This window comes from Amblyomma mixtum, chromosome 3 (assembly GCF_055824585.1).
Source record: "Amblyomma mixtum isolate Tamu chromosome 3, ASM5582458v1, whole genome shotgun sequence".
In the NCBI taxonomy this organism is placed as follows: domain Eukaryota; kingdom Metazoa; phylum Arthropoda; class Arachnida; order Ixodida; family Ixodidae; genus Amblyomma; species Amblyomma mixtum.
In genome coordinates this window covers 426013334-426029128 of record NC_143014.1, presented here as the reverse complement: position 1 = coordinate 426029128, position 15795 = coordinate 426013334, and positions in this window count along the sequence as shown.

Genomic DNA, 15795 nt, shown 5'->3' with positions numbered 1-15795 from the left:
ATCAGTGTGTGCACACAATCGGGAACAGAAGAACTGTTCCATGCTGCCGAGTGGCCGCAAGCAAGATGGCGAAGCACTTCTACTTCCTCCACTTCTGAGCTGTGTCATTGCTCCATCCTCTGCAGCAGCGCCTCGATGCACCCTGCCTTCACAGTGGGAAAAAAGAAAAGAGAAAAAAGGGGTTAGACGCCAAGGTTAAACACACTGTACTTGAGGCTGAGTGCCGCTGGTTCTGTGTCGTGATACGACACAGAACCAGCGGCACTCAGCCTCAAGTACAATCAGCAGGATGGTCGTGGTACGGCTTCATACGAACGATGTGCACAAAATCCGGACGCGGTGGTCTGCGCGATGAGCGGGCTGGGCTTGCCGGTGAAACTTCGTACGTCACGTCGCTAATGCGGCGGTGAACAGGGTAAGCACCGAAGTATCAGCGCAGTAATTTTTCAGACAACCCACGGTGACGAACTGGTGTCCAAACCCACACATGGTCGCCTGACTCGTATGTAACAAATCGCCGTCCGAGATTGTAGCGGTCAGCGTCGACGTGCTGTTGGCGGTGTATTCACTGCCTGGCCAGTTGACGTGCTTCTTCAGCCCGCTGTACGAGAGCAGCGACCTCAAGATCAGGCTCTCGGTCTCACTTAGGGTCGACGACCAAAAATATTTATTACTTTCAATTGGCGCAAGCTCACCAACATCGCAAGCATACAAGCATCACAAGATCTTGCTCGGGGTGGACCTATCGTAGTTGTAGGGTTCGGCACGCTGCCGCCTCTTTTTGTACATGTGTTACGAACATTCCGCGAGAGGGCAGTGGACTAGGCTGCGCGTCCCGTTTTGTTTCGTTTTGTTTTGTTTTGTTTTAGTGCGTGCCGTTAGAAGGGGAGGAGCGGCTAGAAAGCCCATGCTCTTCAGTTGGTCTCCCCGTTCGTTCTTGCGTTTTCCCTTGCCACTCCAGATGGCGGGGCTCTCTGCCGACATCGACCTTGGGCTCCTGCCCCCGTCTTCCCGGAATCCTGCCTCCCGGGGGGGAGAAGCCGCCGGCGATAAACAAGCGAGAACGGTCTTGGTTTCGTCGCGTTACGCGACGTGCTGTGTACTAGGCCAGCACGGTTGGAACCGAAGTGTCCGTTGGCTCCAGATGTCTAGCGCGCATCCGGTCCACTTGGCGGAGGATTGCGCAACCACGTAGGGAGGAATTTCGGGGTGAGGGAAAAACCCTGACATCAGTTCTGAGCTTTCCTATTCGTTAAAACTGATGTCAGGCGGGAAGCGGTAACACAGTTCAATTTTGCGTGTGGAAAGGGGCGCGGGATCGGGGTGAACTCGTGAAGATACCCGCGCCCGAGGACTTTTGGCTCTAGCTACTCGTAGCTTTCAGGCGCTCGGTCGGGCCGAGCGCGGAGGTAGCGGCCGTTGAGAGCTGGTGCGAGGCGCGCCAGTTCGACTGTTGGGACGTGGTGTCCCTCGCCTCTGTGCAGGCGGTCGGCTAGGCCGGCCGCGGATAGTTTGGCCGTACTGAATTTTGTACCCATCTGTAAATAGCCTGTATAAAAGTTCTTCGTTTATCCCTGGATCGCTTCGCCTGGAAGTCACTTCATCGAGAAGCCCTTCAAGCGGTGCATCCAATTGCTGGAAACCACCGGACCAACCCCACCGGCAACAACTTTACTGGCGCAGTCGACAGGATGGTGCGCTGCAGCGGCCCCCAGGAGAGGACGAAGTTCGGTATCCAAGGCGAGATACCGAGTGGACGACAGGCTAAGGGTACGAAGGTGCGAGGAGCATCGGGCGTGAAACGCCGAAGACAAGGCCTTCAGCGGCGGCAATTGGGAAATTGAAGCGGACACGACCTTCAGCGGACGCCAAGTGGCATCCCCGAGCAACGGCAGCAGCTAGCGGCTTCAATCGGCACCTTAAGAGGTCGACTCCATTCTTGCCCGAAAAGAGGACACTGCGAACAGCTCCGAGTGAGTTCCCTGGTTCTTTTTTCTTGGCGATCACTGTTTGACTACGGCGGGTGTAGTTAATGATAACCTGATTTGGGCATCTTAATCCCGACAAGGCATCCACAATGAACAGCGATAGTGACAGTGGTGACAGTGGGGACGGTGGTGACAAGGGCAGCAATGAGGTGTCGAGGCCACGGCGTAGTCAAAACATTGATAAAGAGCTGGAATTGTACGAAAAAAAGATAAAAGCCTTAGAGCTTGAAATGCAAATCATTCGTGCTCGAAGCCAGAACGCTGCGCCTTCCGAAGACGAACGGTTGAGACAGTACGCTAAGCTACTCGCCGGCGCGTTTCCCAAATTGCCTGCAGACGGTGAAGTGCCCGTCTGGTTTGAATCAGTGGAATGCTCGCTCAGGGCTTACAACGTTCCGAAGGAACCCTGGGCGCAGCTTGTGTTCCCGGTGCTGGCCGAGCGGGTGACCTACTTATCGACTCGGTTGACCGCAGAACAGCACAGGGACTACGATAAGTTGAAGACGGTGGTCCTAGACGAGTTAAAACTTTCAGCCGCAGAGTACCAAAGGCGGTTTTCAGGGGCCACCAAGCGGCGCGAAGAAACATGGAAGGGTTTTGTCACACGCGTCCAGAGTTATTTAAATTTTTATTTAATGTGTCGGGGCGTGTCGACTTTTGACGGACTTCTGAAGCTACTGGTCGCCGACCAGCTCAAAGAGGGGCTATCAGAAGAAGCACGGAAATATGTCAAGCTGCGCGAGGGTGAGAAATGGCTGAACGCGGATGAGATAGCCGCATTGCTACAGACGTACGAGGAAGCCGCCGGGAAGGGAAGCGCACAGAGGAAAGCCGACAGCTTTAAGGGTTTTGATAACCGGCCAAAACCGAGGACTGAATCCCCACCTGCGCAGAAGCCTGGGGCAGAACGAGGAGACGTAAGGGCTGCAGTCAGGCCAGGAGGAGAAAAGAGAAAGGAATCGCGATCGGGTGGCTGTTTCCGATGCGGAGGCTGGCGGCACGTTGTTGCGAACTGCCCATTTGATCGTGAGAACCCAGCTGACAAACGAGAGCGTCTGCCGCGCGAGGATAGGTTAACGGCACGCGTGTCCACCCATGCCTCGGAAACCAGGCGTCCAACTCTCAGGGACGTTAAAATCAGCTGTCGGGAAGCAGTTATCAGCGCCATTGTGGACACCGGCGCAGATATCACCGTAGTGCGCGAAAGCCTTGTACCTGAGGAGTTTGTGTCCCCACATGGGACAATCGATCTCATCTCCGCCTTTGGAGAAAAAGTAGAGGAGAAGCTGGCAGTTGTTCCGTTGAAGCTGTGTCGTGGTGCTTCCTTAATTGAAAATGTGGACGATGCGACACCGGTTAAGTGTGCGCTCACCGACAAGCTCACGCACACCGATTGTCTAATCTCGGCAGACGCGTGGGAACAGCTGCACGACACGCGCAAAACGGACAGCGAGGATCTCGTGCAGGCGGTTGGAACTCTGTCGCCGCCAGGTGAAGACAGACCGGATGAATCAGGGCCAGACGCAGGCGCCGAGCCAGTCTTGGCGTTCGAATGCGAAACCCTACCCCAGCGGATGGCTGACAGTAATGAGCTAGAGCGAACTCGGGGCCGATCATCCCCTTCAGATAGAGATGTCAGTAAGGCGCAGAGCAATGCGGCAGATGAGCCGGCTGGTCCCGACGGCATGAAGCCGGTTGAAATTGAGAGCGTGCGAGTGGAATGGCGCGTCCCGTCAAGTGCATCAGAGATTGTTGACGCAGAGTTGCGGGATGTTGCTGAGCCGGTCATTCAGGTTGAATGGGAACAGCGATCCCGACCTGCCTGTACTAAGATGAGCCGCGAGAGCGTGCCGGGTGACATGCAAGATGACGTCGAAAGTGGCCAGGTAGCCGACGCGCGTGAGGGCGTGGAAGACATTCGCGCTGAACCGCGTGAGCATGAGGACACGGGTGACTGGACAGGCGCTGGTGTCCAGTGGGAACTCTTGTTGCCCACCGACGTGGAAACAGTGCATCAGAGGTGTTGCAGCGATGACGTGGTTCAAACAGCGACCTCAGTAGCAGCGGTGGCGCACGAGGAACCCGTGTCGCCGCTACTGAGAGCTGATTCGGAGACAGCTAATGCAGGTACAGACAATAAGGCAGCAGAGCGATTTCCAGATGAAGGGAAGTGCTGTAGCGGTGACAGGGAATGCGTCAGTCACAGTGACCAGAACAAAGGAACACCGGCACACTTTAAGCTGAGAAGGCCATGCGTGAGAGGGCCCTCAGCGCACAAAAGTGCGTCTAGAGTGACAACCCGCGGCCTGAGTACGCGGACGGCCGGTGTCACAATTGAAGCAAAAACAGCGCGGCGGAAGGGGAATATCGTCTCTGCGCGCACTGCCTGTGCCGCAGGGATGTTCGGTCGTAGACGGCAAGTGCGGGTGTTCGACCCGAGAGGACACCGCTTAAATCGTCGGCCGCGTTGGCCGGGGCCAATCCACCCTCAACTGCTTGGCCTTGCTGTGATCAGGAGCCGTGCACTAGATATGCAACACAGCTAGCCTTGGTAGCATGTCTGGAGATTGAAACAAAAGGCTCGAGTAAAGCCCGGACGCAGTAGGTGGGAATGGGCGATCCAGAGCTGGAGGGTCTCGGTGTTAAGAGACTATCGACATGACCGAATATTGTTTGTGCGGGAGTTATGCCGATTTTACCTTGTGTGCGTCAGTGATTGTGGACAAAGTGGTATCAGTTGCTCAGTACGTGCTTTGTTTGCCTGTTACGAAATGATTGAATGCCTTAAGGAAAGCTCTGAGCGAGGCGGTTTCACTGACCATTCTGGACCTGCGAAAGCCGTATCTGCTTATTACAGACGCGTTGGCAGTAGCAGCTGGCACCTGCTTAGCGCAGCTTTCTGACCACGGCACTGAGGCGCCGATAGCCTTCGCCAGCCACACCGTCGCAAATGCGGGGGGCTGCAATCGAAAGGGAGGCATTCGGGATGATTTGGGCACTAAAAAAAAGCTTGAGATGTGCGTATTCGCCGCCACCGTGACTGTCATCACTGACCACAATCCGCTCTCATTTCTAAAGGGCAGCGTGCCACAAAGTGCAAAGCTTACGCGCTGGGCTCTGGCGCTCCAACGCTACAATGTTGCATTTGAGCATCGCAGGGGAGTCGACCATGGTAACGCGGATGCCTTGTCTAGGATCCCCAACGCTTGTTGGAATAGTACACTGGCTGACGTCCCGCAGTGACCGCTGGGAAACTGGACCAGGGAACAGTGCACACTGACTTGTCGGACTTAAGAGACACACCCTGATCCAACCCAGCGAAAGTGTTAGTTTTCTGTGCGTGTTTGTTTAGTGGACGCTGCAGCATGTATCTCTGAAGTGTCTGACGAAATGTCGCGGCATGCTGGTTCACAGGCTCCTGTGGCTTGCTCGTGCCGATGTACTGAACTGCTACTTGCCGAACCCTTTTTGTTGTTTGTTGCCTCGGCTTCTCCCTTAATAGATTAGCCGAGTCTTGGGGGGAAGGTGTAGGGTTCGGCACGCTGCCGCCTCTTTTTGTACATGTGTTACGAACATTCCGCGAGAGGGCAGTGGCCTAGGCTGCGCGTCCCGTTTTGTTTCGTTTTGTTTTGTTTTGTTTTAGTGCGTGCCGTTAGAAGGGGAGGAGCGGCTAGAAAGCCCATGCTCTTCAGTTGGTCTCCCCGTTCGTTCTTGCGTTTTCCCTTGCCACTCCAGATGGCGAGGCTCTCTGCCGACATCGACCTTGGGCTCCTGTCCCCCGTCTTCCCGGAATCCTGCCTCCCGGGGGGGAGAAGCCGCCGGCCATAAAGAAGCGAGAACGGTCTTGGTTTCGTCGCGTTACGCGACGTGCTGTGTACTAGGCCAGCACGGTTGGAACCGAAGTGTCCGTTGGCTCCAGATGTCTAGCGCGCATCCGGTCCACTTGGCGGAGGATTGCGCAACCACGTAGGGAGGAATTTCGGGGTGAGGGAAAAACCCTGACATCAGTTCTGAGCTTTCCTATTCGTTAAAACTGATGTCAGGCGGGAAGCGGTAACACAGTTCAATTTTGCGTGTGGAAAGGGGCGCGGGATCGGGGTGAACTCGTGAAGAGACCCGCGCCCGAGGGCTTTTGGCTCTAGCTACTCGTAGCTGTCAGGCGCTCGGTCGGGCCGAGCGCGGAGGTAGCGGCCGTTGAGAGCTGGTGCAAGGCGCGCCAGTTCAACTGTTGGGACGTGGTGTCCCTCGCCTCTGTGCAGGCGGTCGGCTAGGCCGGCCGCGGATAGTTTGGCCGTACTGAATCTTGTACCCATCTGTAAATAGCCTGTATAAAAGTTCTTCGTTTATCCCTGGATCGCTTCGCCTGGAAGTCACTTCATCGAGAAGCCCTTCAAGCGGTGCATCCAATTGCTGGAAACCACCGCACCAACACCACCGGCACAACTTTACTGTAGTAATGCTTTCACACAAAAAGCGCAGATGCGATAAACACTAGGATGCAATCCCAGATTGTATGCCCCACAGTACACAAGAAATAAATTGCTCCTCATCAAACCACCCATACACAACCATGAAATCAAAAAGGAGCACAAGCACAAATACGTCATGCACTAGAGGCTGCGCGGCGACCAAAAATAAACTGTGGTTTCAGTGGACGGACTCCAAGTTGGGTTTCCTGTTGGATCGCTTGGTCTGCACTTCGGTAGGCATTGTGAAAAGCCCCTTTGATTTTGACTCCCTCAAAAATGAGCAATTAAAGCTCTCTAGTGATTGCATACACGTCTTCTCCTAAAATGCGGTCAGCGAACTCGTAAGAATACATATGCTTGCGGGAGTGCGCAAGCGAAGGGGGTAGAAGCTGACTGTGTTCTAGGTGCCACTCCAGGTGAGTGACCACCACTGCCTCTGTAACCTATCCCATAGAGGCGGTAATAATGGACGAAGTTTAGCGAGTGAAGCAATTGGAGAAGGGTGACATTTTGCTTCTTTCCAGTGTGACGGCCGATGCCCTATCTTGCGTAAGTGAATTATGTTGTCTGTTAGGTCAGCCAGCTTGTCGTCATGGAGGTACGAAACATGCCCTAAGTGACTTTATTCGGGCCAAGAGTTGCTCGCCCGTTGAGTTGAGAGGGCCGATGCGTAAATCGGGTTGTTCAAAGTGTGGTTCAAGGTAAAAAGAAAACCTGCTGAAAGCAGCGGGCGGTCAAGCCACGAAAGTAGCCATAGAGAGCAAGCCTGCTGCCCGGCACTGCCTTACGTCTCATAAAAAATTAACAGCATAATTCGTGCTGTGCCTAAATTACCCTACTGCAGGTATGTCTGCGTGCTGTTAGGTTTTTTTTCCTCTCTCTTGCATACACAAGGAACAACATAAGGGAAATTGTTAGTAAATAAACGTTCGGCGGTATTTTTGTTATGGCTCATGTGAGCACCCATGTCGCAGCAGCGATGACGTAACCTCTATCACAGTCTACTTATAATCATGAGTTGTTTTTGCTGTTTCGCTCGTTGAATGAGCTGCTCTGGGATGGGCTCTCTTGTCTGTTTTGCTCGTTGAATGAGCTGCTCTGGGATGGGCTGTGTTTTCTGTTTTGCTCGTTGAATGAGCTGCTCTGGGATGGGCTCTCTTATCTCTTTTGCTCATTGAATGAGCTGCTCTGGGATGGGCTCTCTTATCTGTTTTGCTCGTTGAATGAGCTGCTCTGGGACGGGCTCTCTTGTCTGTTTTGCTCGTTTAATGAGGTGCTTTGGGATGGGCTCTCTTAACTGTTTTCCTAGTGGAATGAGCTGCTCTGTGATGGGCTCTCTTAACTGTTTTTCTCGTTGAATGAGCTCCTCTGGGATGGGCTCTCATATCTGTCTTGCTCGTTGAATGAGCTGCTCTGGGATGGGCTCTCTTAACTGTTTTGCTCCTTCAATGAGCTGCTCTGGGATGGGCTCTCATATCTGTCTTGCTCGTTGAATGAGCTGCTCTGGGATGGGCTCTCTTAACTTTTGCTCGTTGATTGAGCTACTCTGGGATGGGCTCTCTTGTCTGTTTTGCTCGTTGAATGAGCTGCTCTGGGATGGGCTCTCTTAACTGTTTTGCTCGTTAAATGAGCTGGTCTGGGATGGGCTCTCTTAACTGTTTTGCTAGTTGAATTAGTTGCTCTGGGATGGGCTCTCCTATCTGTTTTGCTCGTTGAATGAGCTCCTCTGGGATGGGCTCTCTTATCTGTTTAGCTCGTTGAATGAGCTGCTCTGGGATGGGCTCTCTTAACTCTTTTGCTCGTTGAATGAGATGCTCTGGGCTGGGCTCTCATATCTGTCTTGCTCGTTGAATGAGCAGCTGTGGGCTGGGCTCTCTTATCTGTTTTGCTCCTTGAATAAGTTGCTCTGGGATGGGCTCTCCTATCAGTTTTGCTAGTTGAATAAGCTGCTCGGGGTTTTGCTCCCTTAACTGTTTTCCTCGTTGAATGAGCTGCTCTGGGATGGGCTCTCTTGTCTGTTTTCCTCGTTGAATGAGCTGCTCGGGGTTGGGCTCTCTTCTCTGTTTTGCTCGTTGAATAAACTGCTCGGGGTTGGGCTCTCTTAACTGTTTTCCTCGTTGAATGAGCTCCTCTGGGATGGGCTCTCTTCTCTGTTTTGCTCGTTGAATAAACTGCTCGGGGTTGGGCTCTCTAAACTGTTTTCCTCGTTGAATGAGCTCCTCTGGGATGGGCTCTCTTGTCTGTTTTCTTCGTTGAATGTGCTGCTCGGGGTTGGGCTCTCTTAACTGTTTTGCTCGTTGAATGAGCAGCTCTGGGATGGGCTCTCTTGTCTGTTTTGCTCTTTGAATAAGCTGCTCGGGGTTGGGCCCTCTTGACTGGTTTCCTCGTTGAATGAGCTGCTCTGGGATGGGCTCTCTTATCTGTTTTCCTCGTTATATGAGTTGCTCTGGGATGGACTCTCTGGTCTGTTTTGCTCGTTGAATGAGCTACCCTGGGATGGGCTCTCTTGTCTGTTTTGCTTGCTGAATGAGCTGCTCTGGGATGGGCTCTCTTAACTTTTTTGCTCGTTGAATGAGCTGCTCTTGGATAGGCTTTCTTGGCGGTTTTGTTGGAATTCCGTAGAAGAAAGAACCCCGAATGTTGGCGAAAGCAAGCTCCATTTTTTTTCGTAGAAGCGGTCTCGTGTGACTCGCCAGTCAACGGTGACACTTGTATAATTAGTCTCTCCGGGCACTAACGCAACCCGGATCGAAGCAGGAAGAGTCCGCTGGTTAATTTCTGAAACTGAAGGTCTATGCTTTTTCACAACATCTTGGACTTTTGTCTTTGAGCGTGGTTTGGCTGGTGTCGTTCTAGCATTTCCATGGTTTTGTATCTTTTATGGTTGGCTCTCAGTGACCAGATTCAGCTGTTATTACCGATAATATGCTCTGACAGCATTGTTATAAATGTTTTTTTACCATGAAACACATGGTGAAGGTGACGGAGCAGCGGCTTTTTATTGTTATTTCCGATATATTCTTCTATCCGATTTTGCTATACGAGGGTTTGACTGTATATGTGACAGCAATAGTTTCTGTTAGCATACAATTGCTTAATTGGTTCACACAATGTGACGCCAAACACGATCACGGCATAGTCAGCACCAGGGTATAAATCATGGTGCATATGGCGCAATGCTGGCTCGCCGTCCTGAAAGGCGTTTCATTCGGATATGCGGGACCTAAGCGTGCTAATCAAGCTGTGTAGTTGTTTTCTGCTAGTGTGTACAAAATATCCGAAATTCCAGGGGGGAGGAGGCCGCCGCCCCCTCCCTTGCCCACTCCCCTTTTTCGGATGCCCATGCCTTCCTGCACAGCAATACGGCCCAACCGTTCATGATATTTATCAGCCACTAGCTCAATGCTTTTTTCTGTGTTAGAAACCGGCTGCTTAATAGGCATCAGCCCAATGAGCTTTTCATTCATGCTGACCAAAAGTGATCGCAATTAAGTGATCTCGTCCCGACTGGCTTTGCCACCCAGATTTTTTTCCTTCTGCTTAGTCGCTTTGCATTTAGGACATCTCTGAATTTGTTTATAACCGCCCTTCGACTTTTATATTGGTAGTAACCAGTTTCCCTCCCCATCGTGGCTTATCATTTAGCGACCGAGCTCCCTTAGCCTAGTCGGACGAGCCCCTCCTTCCCTTCCCTTGCCGCCCCTTTTCCTTCTCTGCTATATAAGGTACGTTTCGATAGCAATAATGTTCTTCCGACGCATGCACATCACTCGTGTGGTTTATCGATCAGGGCATGCGCTTCACGTAAGCTTACGATGTAACAATATTGTTTTTCCATGAGACCAGCACGGATTCCAAAATGGTAAGAAGGGAATAACACGGAAGCCTCCTCGAGATCAGGGGCAGCGAAGGCCGTAAAAAAACAATACCAACCTGCAAACAGCAGTGTTGCGTTTAGTGATGAGTCCACATGCTGCCACTTCCGACAAATGCCGGGCGATTCACGGGTCCAGTCTTTGTAGACTGTAGCTTGCAGCGCTGCTCGTAGTTGCAGTTCATTTCTGGGTTCCGCAAATATGTGCCCACTGCTACGATGACTGAAGACCACGTAATCGGACGTCTGCCCACTCAGTAGCACTACGGGAAGAACGAAGCTACGAAAAAAGTGTTGCGTTTAGCGATGCGTCCGTAAGCTGCCACTGCCACTGCAGCCACTGCGGTGTCATAACGTGGTAGTGATCAAGGGTGCGAGATAGCCCGACTTCTCAAGAGAGAGCGCAAATACAACAGGAAAAGAGGAAGAAAATACGCAAGACGACACAGGCTCCAGTATTCTGTCACGCGGTTCGTTTCTTCTTCTTTGGTGCCTTTGCACTACCTCGTGAGAAGTACGTTCAAACTAGTCCGTCTCAGCCCTGTAAACGCTGACACCGCAAAACCTCCAGAAGGCGTGAGCGTAGGGATGAAGCTATGTGAACCCAGGCTGTCTTCTTCGAGAGCCAGTATTGCTCACTATAATTGTCAATGACTCTGGCTCAGCAGCCGCGACCACATTTGTCTTCGGACCATCGGTGTCAGGATTGCCGTTGCGCACATCATAAAAGGTGTCAGAGCTGGAGCTAAAGTGGATAAAGCACCGAGAATATAGAGCGCAAGGCACATTCAAGGGGAAGAAACAGTGAAAGACACACACAGACGCTGCTTCTGTCCCTTGTCTTGTGCCTTGCACTGTATATTCACCATGCACAAACAACTATCCAGTGAACTCGCTCTTATAGCCAAAGTAGCCATGTCATTTCACCTTAGCGCCAAACAGGTAGCCAAGTAGAAAAAAAGCGACATTATGAATAGAGTACTAAAGCACAATGAAGTATACCATTTTGGAATGGCGCAAGAAACAGAGTAAAGAGCTCAAAATTGTGGACCTTTTGCTTGGTCTTGAAAGCCAGAGGGACGTTGTCAATAAATAAATAAATTATTAAAAGTCAGTGCGCAGAGATAGTGACATTGCGATAATAATTTTGTCACTTTCTAGCCAACAACGTAGAAGGACTTCCAGTAGTACGCTGAAGCTGTTTTGCCTTGAAGATGAATACACCAAATTGATCCGTAGAATAGCCATTAGGAAGTCCAGCTTCATTTTGTTGCGCATCTGTTTTTTCTCAAGTTAACACAGGAGAACACGCTCTCAATATAAGCGTTAGAAACTGGAACGGACGAAATTTTCAGGGTGCCGTGCGCTAGGTGTAGGATCTTTGTACGATGCTGCTCCGTCCCATAAACTGGAACATGATGTGTGATCAAACTGGCGCTAATTGTTTGTTGCTGCGAAAATTCCGACTCCAGCTCGATGGAGGAAAAACCAAAAAAATGCAGCTGTAGCTTTAGTCTGTCTTCAGGGCTCTTAACGCTTTCTGTCGCCGGGTTTGACGGAATGCAGCCTCTGAATAGCGGCCAAGGCGTTTGGAAGCGGCTGTAGAAGTTGTATCGCCATTTGCCTCAAGAAATGGAATCAGCGCTCGCTCCTGGCCCCTTCGTCTAGCGAAATCTTGTCTCTGAATATTTAGACTCGTGCCTCGTGCGCATGTAGACTTCCTATAGCTACCCTATAGCCGGGTGTAGGAGAACCTCGGTGCGCGCTATCCCCGCCGGCGGGGATGGTGCGATTAAAAACAATGACTAGTAAATGCGCCAGAATAGAAGATCAGAGTAGCCAGAAAGTAGTCAGAGAGCCAACCTAAAATTTTCATCGCCAGACGGGGTCGTAAAGCAGCGAAATTGGCGAAAAGTAGACACCCCAACAGCAACCATGTGACAATTTAAGAAGCAGTGGTGGCTGCTTCTGGCTGACAAGATCTGTTAGATATGTCTCCTCGCGCTCGTATGGTCTTCGTGTTTGTCGGCGGCGTCTATGACGAAGGCTCCACTATCGATACGAATATCGCGCGCTACACTAATCCGCGAGTTTTTCAGGGCTAACTTCAATCTGCGAACTCTTGGAAGTGGACAGTCTTATGCACTGGCGCTCGCCATTTGTAAAAACAAAGTGCGGAAGTGACAGCAAAAGTTGTACTGCCATCATTGTCAGGCCACTAAGCAGCATATTCTAATTGGGTACCAGTCTCACGAACATACCATAGACTTCTACGTCTTTGTTTGTGAGGGACGCGGTGCCCGAATCTCAATTTAGAGCAGATAAACTGCGTAAAGCATATTGCATCGTAAATTGTCTAAACGTTCCTTGATAGTGCTGTTCCAGTAGGCTAGTGTTGTTTGGTAGGTGCCTGCTGCTTTTCGCTGTGGGAACGCGTTCTCAGTCTGTCTTCTTACCGCACCGTACATGATCTCAATGCCGAAGAATTATGCGACGTGGTATCCATGAAAAACCGGGGAATTAACATACCCATAAATTTTTGAAGAAGCGCATTTTTTGAAGGGCAAGTTTTTATGAACGCAATTTTTTTTCGCATACCGTAACATTGCACCTTAACAGTCAACATATCCGCAGGTCCCTCCTGGGGTGCTTGTAGTTTTCTGCTATTTGTTTTCGAAAACCTACCCATTGGTTTTCTATTGCTTTGGTATGGTAGCGCAGGAAGAAATTTAAAAGCAATATTTGGCTACGCGTCTGAATGTTTCACCATTGCTATCAATATTTTCTCAGCCGTATCTTGATAAGTTGCTCGCAATTGAAAGTTCTGTAAACGAAAGCTGGACTTGAAGAGAACTTCGTGCACAATAACAAAGGGCTAGGAAAGCGAAAGCGCAGAAACGAGCCTGCAGCTGTGCGTGCTCTCAGCGCGTTTTGTTTTCTTCGTGGCTTTGTCTTGCTTTGAATCAAGTTTCTTTGGGTCGTGAACCAGCGATTGGAGAAAAAGTTCCCTGCCATAACAGAAGATTTATCACTTAGGTAAACTAAACACACCCCAGAGTAGTTTGAGCAATATGGTTATGTTCGTTTAATTAGGCGGTGCATTTATGCTAAAATGCTGCAAAATAGTATTGTTGTAGCGTGTAAAAAAACTGACTGCCTCTGTGAACGTATTCACAAAGCCCGCAGCGTTGGTGTACAATTATTTCATGGTTTTATTCCAGAATATTCTCATTGCCTTCCTTATACAGCAACCAACTCGAGATATCAAACGTCACATACCTTACATTCCAATTATTCTCATTGTGGAACCAGTACGCCGTGCTTATCGGCCGGAATGAGATGCAGCGGGGCCACGTATTAGACTCGGGAACGCGCCGCAGTGTACCGAACGTGGGCCAAATCTTATCATCCTGGCGGCAGCCCTGACGTCTGCCAGTCAGATCAGCTGAGCAGAACATGTAACCTGCTTTAAGTGTAAGGGTTTGTATCAAGAATCAAAATCCGGGACAGGTGGGTGACAGTTGATGTCTGGAATTATTTGACAGGTACGAAAATTGCTCCGAGCTGGGCCTGACAGGGGTTATGTGGAAATAAGTGGCAGCTACAATAGTTGCGACAACCCGCCGCGATGGCTTAGTGGTTAGGGCGCTCGGCTGCTCAGCTGGAGAACCTGGGTTCTCTCCGGGTCGCGTTGGACATGAGAGAACCGCACGTGACAAAACAGCGTGCGTCAAAACAGCACACAAAAATGAACAGCAACAAAACATTACAGAGGAAATTCAGCACAAAGACAGAACAGCACGCCGCGGTATGGCGCAACGTTGCGGGAGGGGCGAGCTATCTAGCATGAACCGCAAACGGTAAAGCACAGCTTAGCAACCGATTGACAGATTGACATGGGCCTGTTTAGACGAAAATTGATGTCCAGTCATATTTGATTGTGCCCGACCTTTGGAGTTGGCCAATGCTAGTTGCGCTACCTCATTAGGGAACAGGGCAGCTAACATTGAGGAGGGAAAAATTTGATTTTTGGCTTTTTCGCCATAAGAAACTTCCGCTCCTTCCTGGCAGGTAATGGAACGACTAACGCTGAAAAGTGGTTCTGGAAGCATCGATTCTGCGCGTTGACCATTATGGTGCTGAATTCTGGTAAATACACCCGTCGTAGGGCGCTGTGTCTTCCACAAGTTACTATTCTTCAAAACTCTCGCTGTAGGAAATCGACCATTTCGTTCGAATGCGACCGCCGCGAAGCAGGCTGGGAATTGTGAGCGTGGTCGCCGGTATGGCCAGGATTCGCTGCAGGAGTGCAACGCCATGGACGCCGCGCAACAGCAGGAAAAAAAAAACGTTCCTTATAGAGCTAGTATTACTTTTGTTGCAGATTCACGCCGCGCAAGTGATAAGTGATCTTTATATCGACGTACCAACTTTTTTGCGGCTATGCAGCAGGCGCCACGAGCGCTAAGCGATGGTTTTCGCTTGTGAGCGCGCGAAAAACACGCTCATGTGCTGGCCGTCGTCTCGCGCTCGCAGCTTGTATCGCATAGCGACACCGTAGACAGCATTTAGAGCGACTTATATCTTGCTGGGGGCTATTTGGTGAATCATCGTGGAAAGCGGGCAGCGCGAAGCAACAAACACAAAAGAGAAACACGAGAGCATAGGACAAGCGCTTGTCCTGCGTTCTCGTACCTCTCTCTTTTTTTTTGGAATTTTCTCTTTATTTATTCTCAGAAACAGTACACAAACTGTTGTTTGGACCCATAGCCTTTACGGCTAGTGAGGGGTCCAAATACAAAACAAGTACAATATTACTGCAGAACGTGTAAAATAAAAAAAACTTCAAGATTAACACACACAATGGAATTCATTCCTACATTTCCGTGGAAATTAAATAGTGTTTTAAAGATGCCGAAAAGTTATTTTTTTCTTTAACTTCATTAGGGATTTCATTCCACACATGGGCTCCGCTGTATTCTAGGAGTGTCCGGCCGTACATATTGTAACAAGGTGGTAAATTAAATAGATTGTTGCTTGCAGCTCTTGTTTGTTTCATTGGTAATCTAAATAAACTAAGGGGCAGGGGGTTGTTAGATTTTATTACATTGTTTACTATTTCAGCTATCTTCAGTTTATATGCCATTGATAGGGGTAAGATACGAAGCTGCTGAAAGAGTGGCCTGCTGGGGTATGTATTATTTGAATAAGTTATCATACGAATAGCTCGTTTTTGAACGCGAGAAACAGGATCTAGATATGTTTTATATGTACCACCCCATACTTCCAGGCAATAAGATAATTGACTGTGCACAAAGGCGAAATACAGAATGCGTAGAATTGGAAGATCAAAGCAGTCCCTGGCCTTTAGTAAAATATGACAACCATAGGCTAATTTGGAGCAAATATTGTTAATTTGTTCTTTCCAGTGCATATCAGACGCGAACAGGACACCTAGATACTT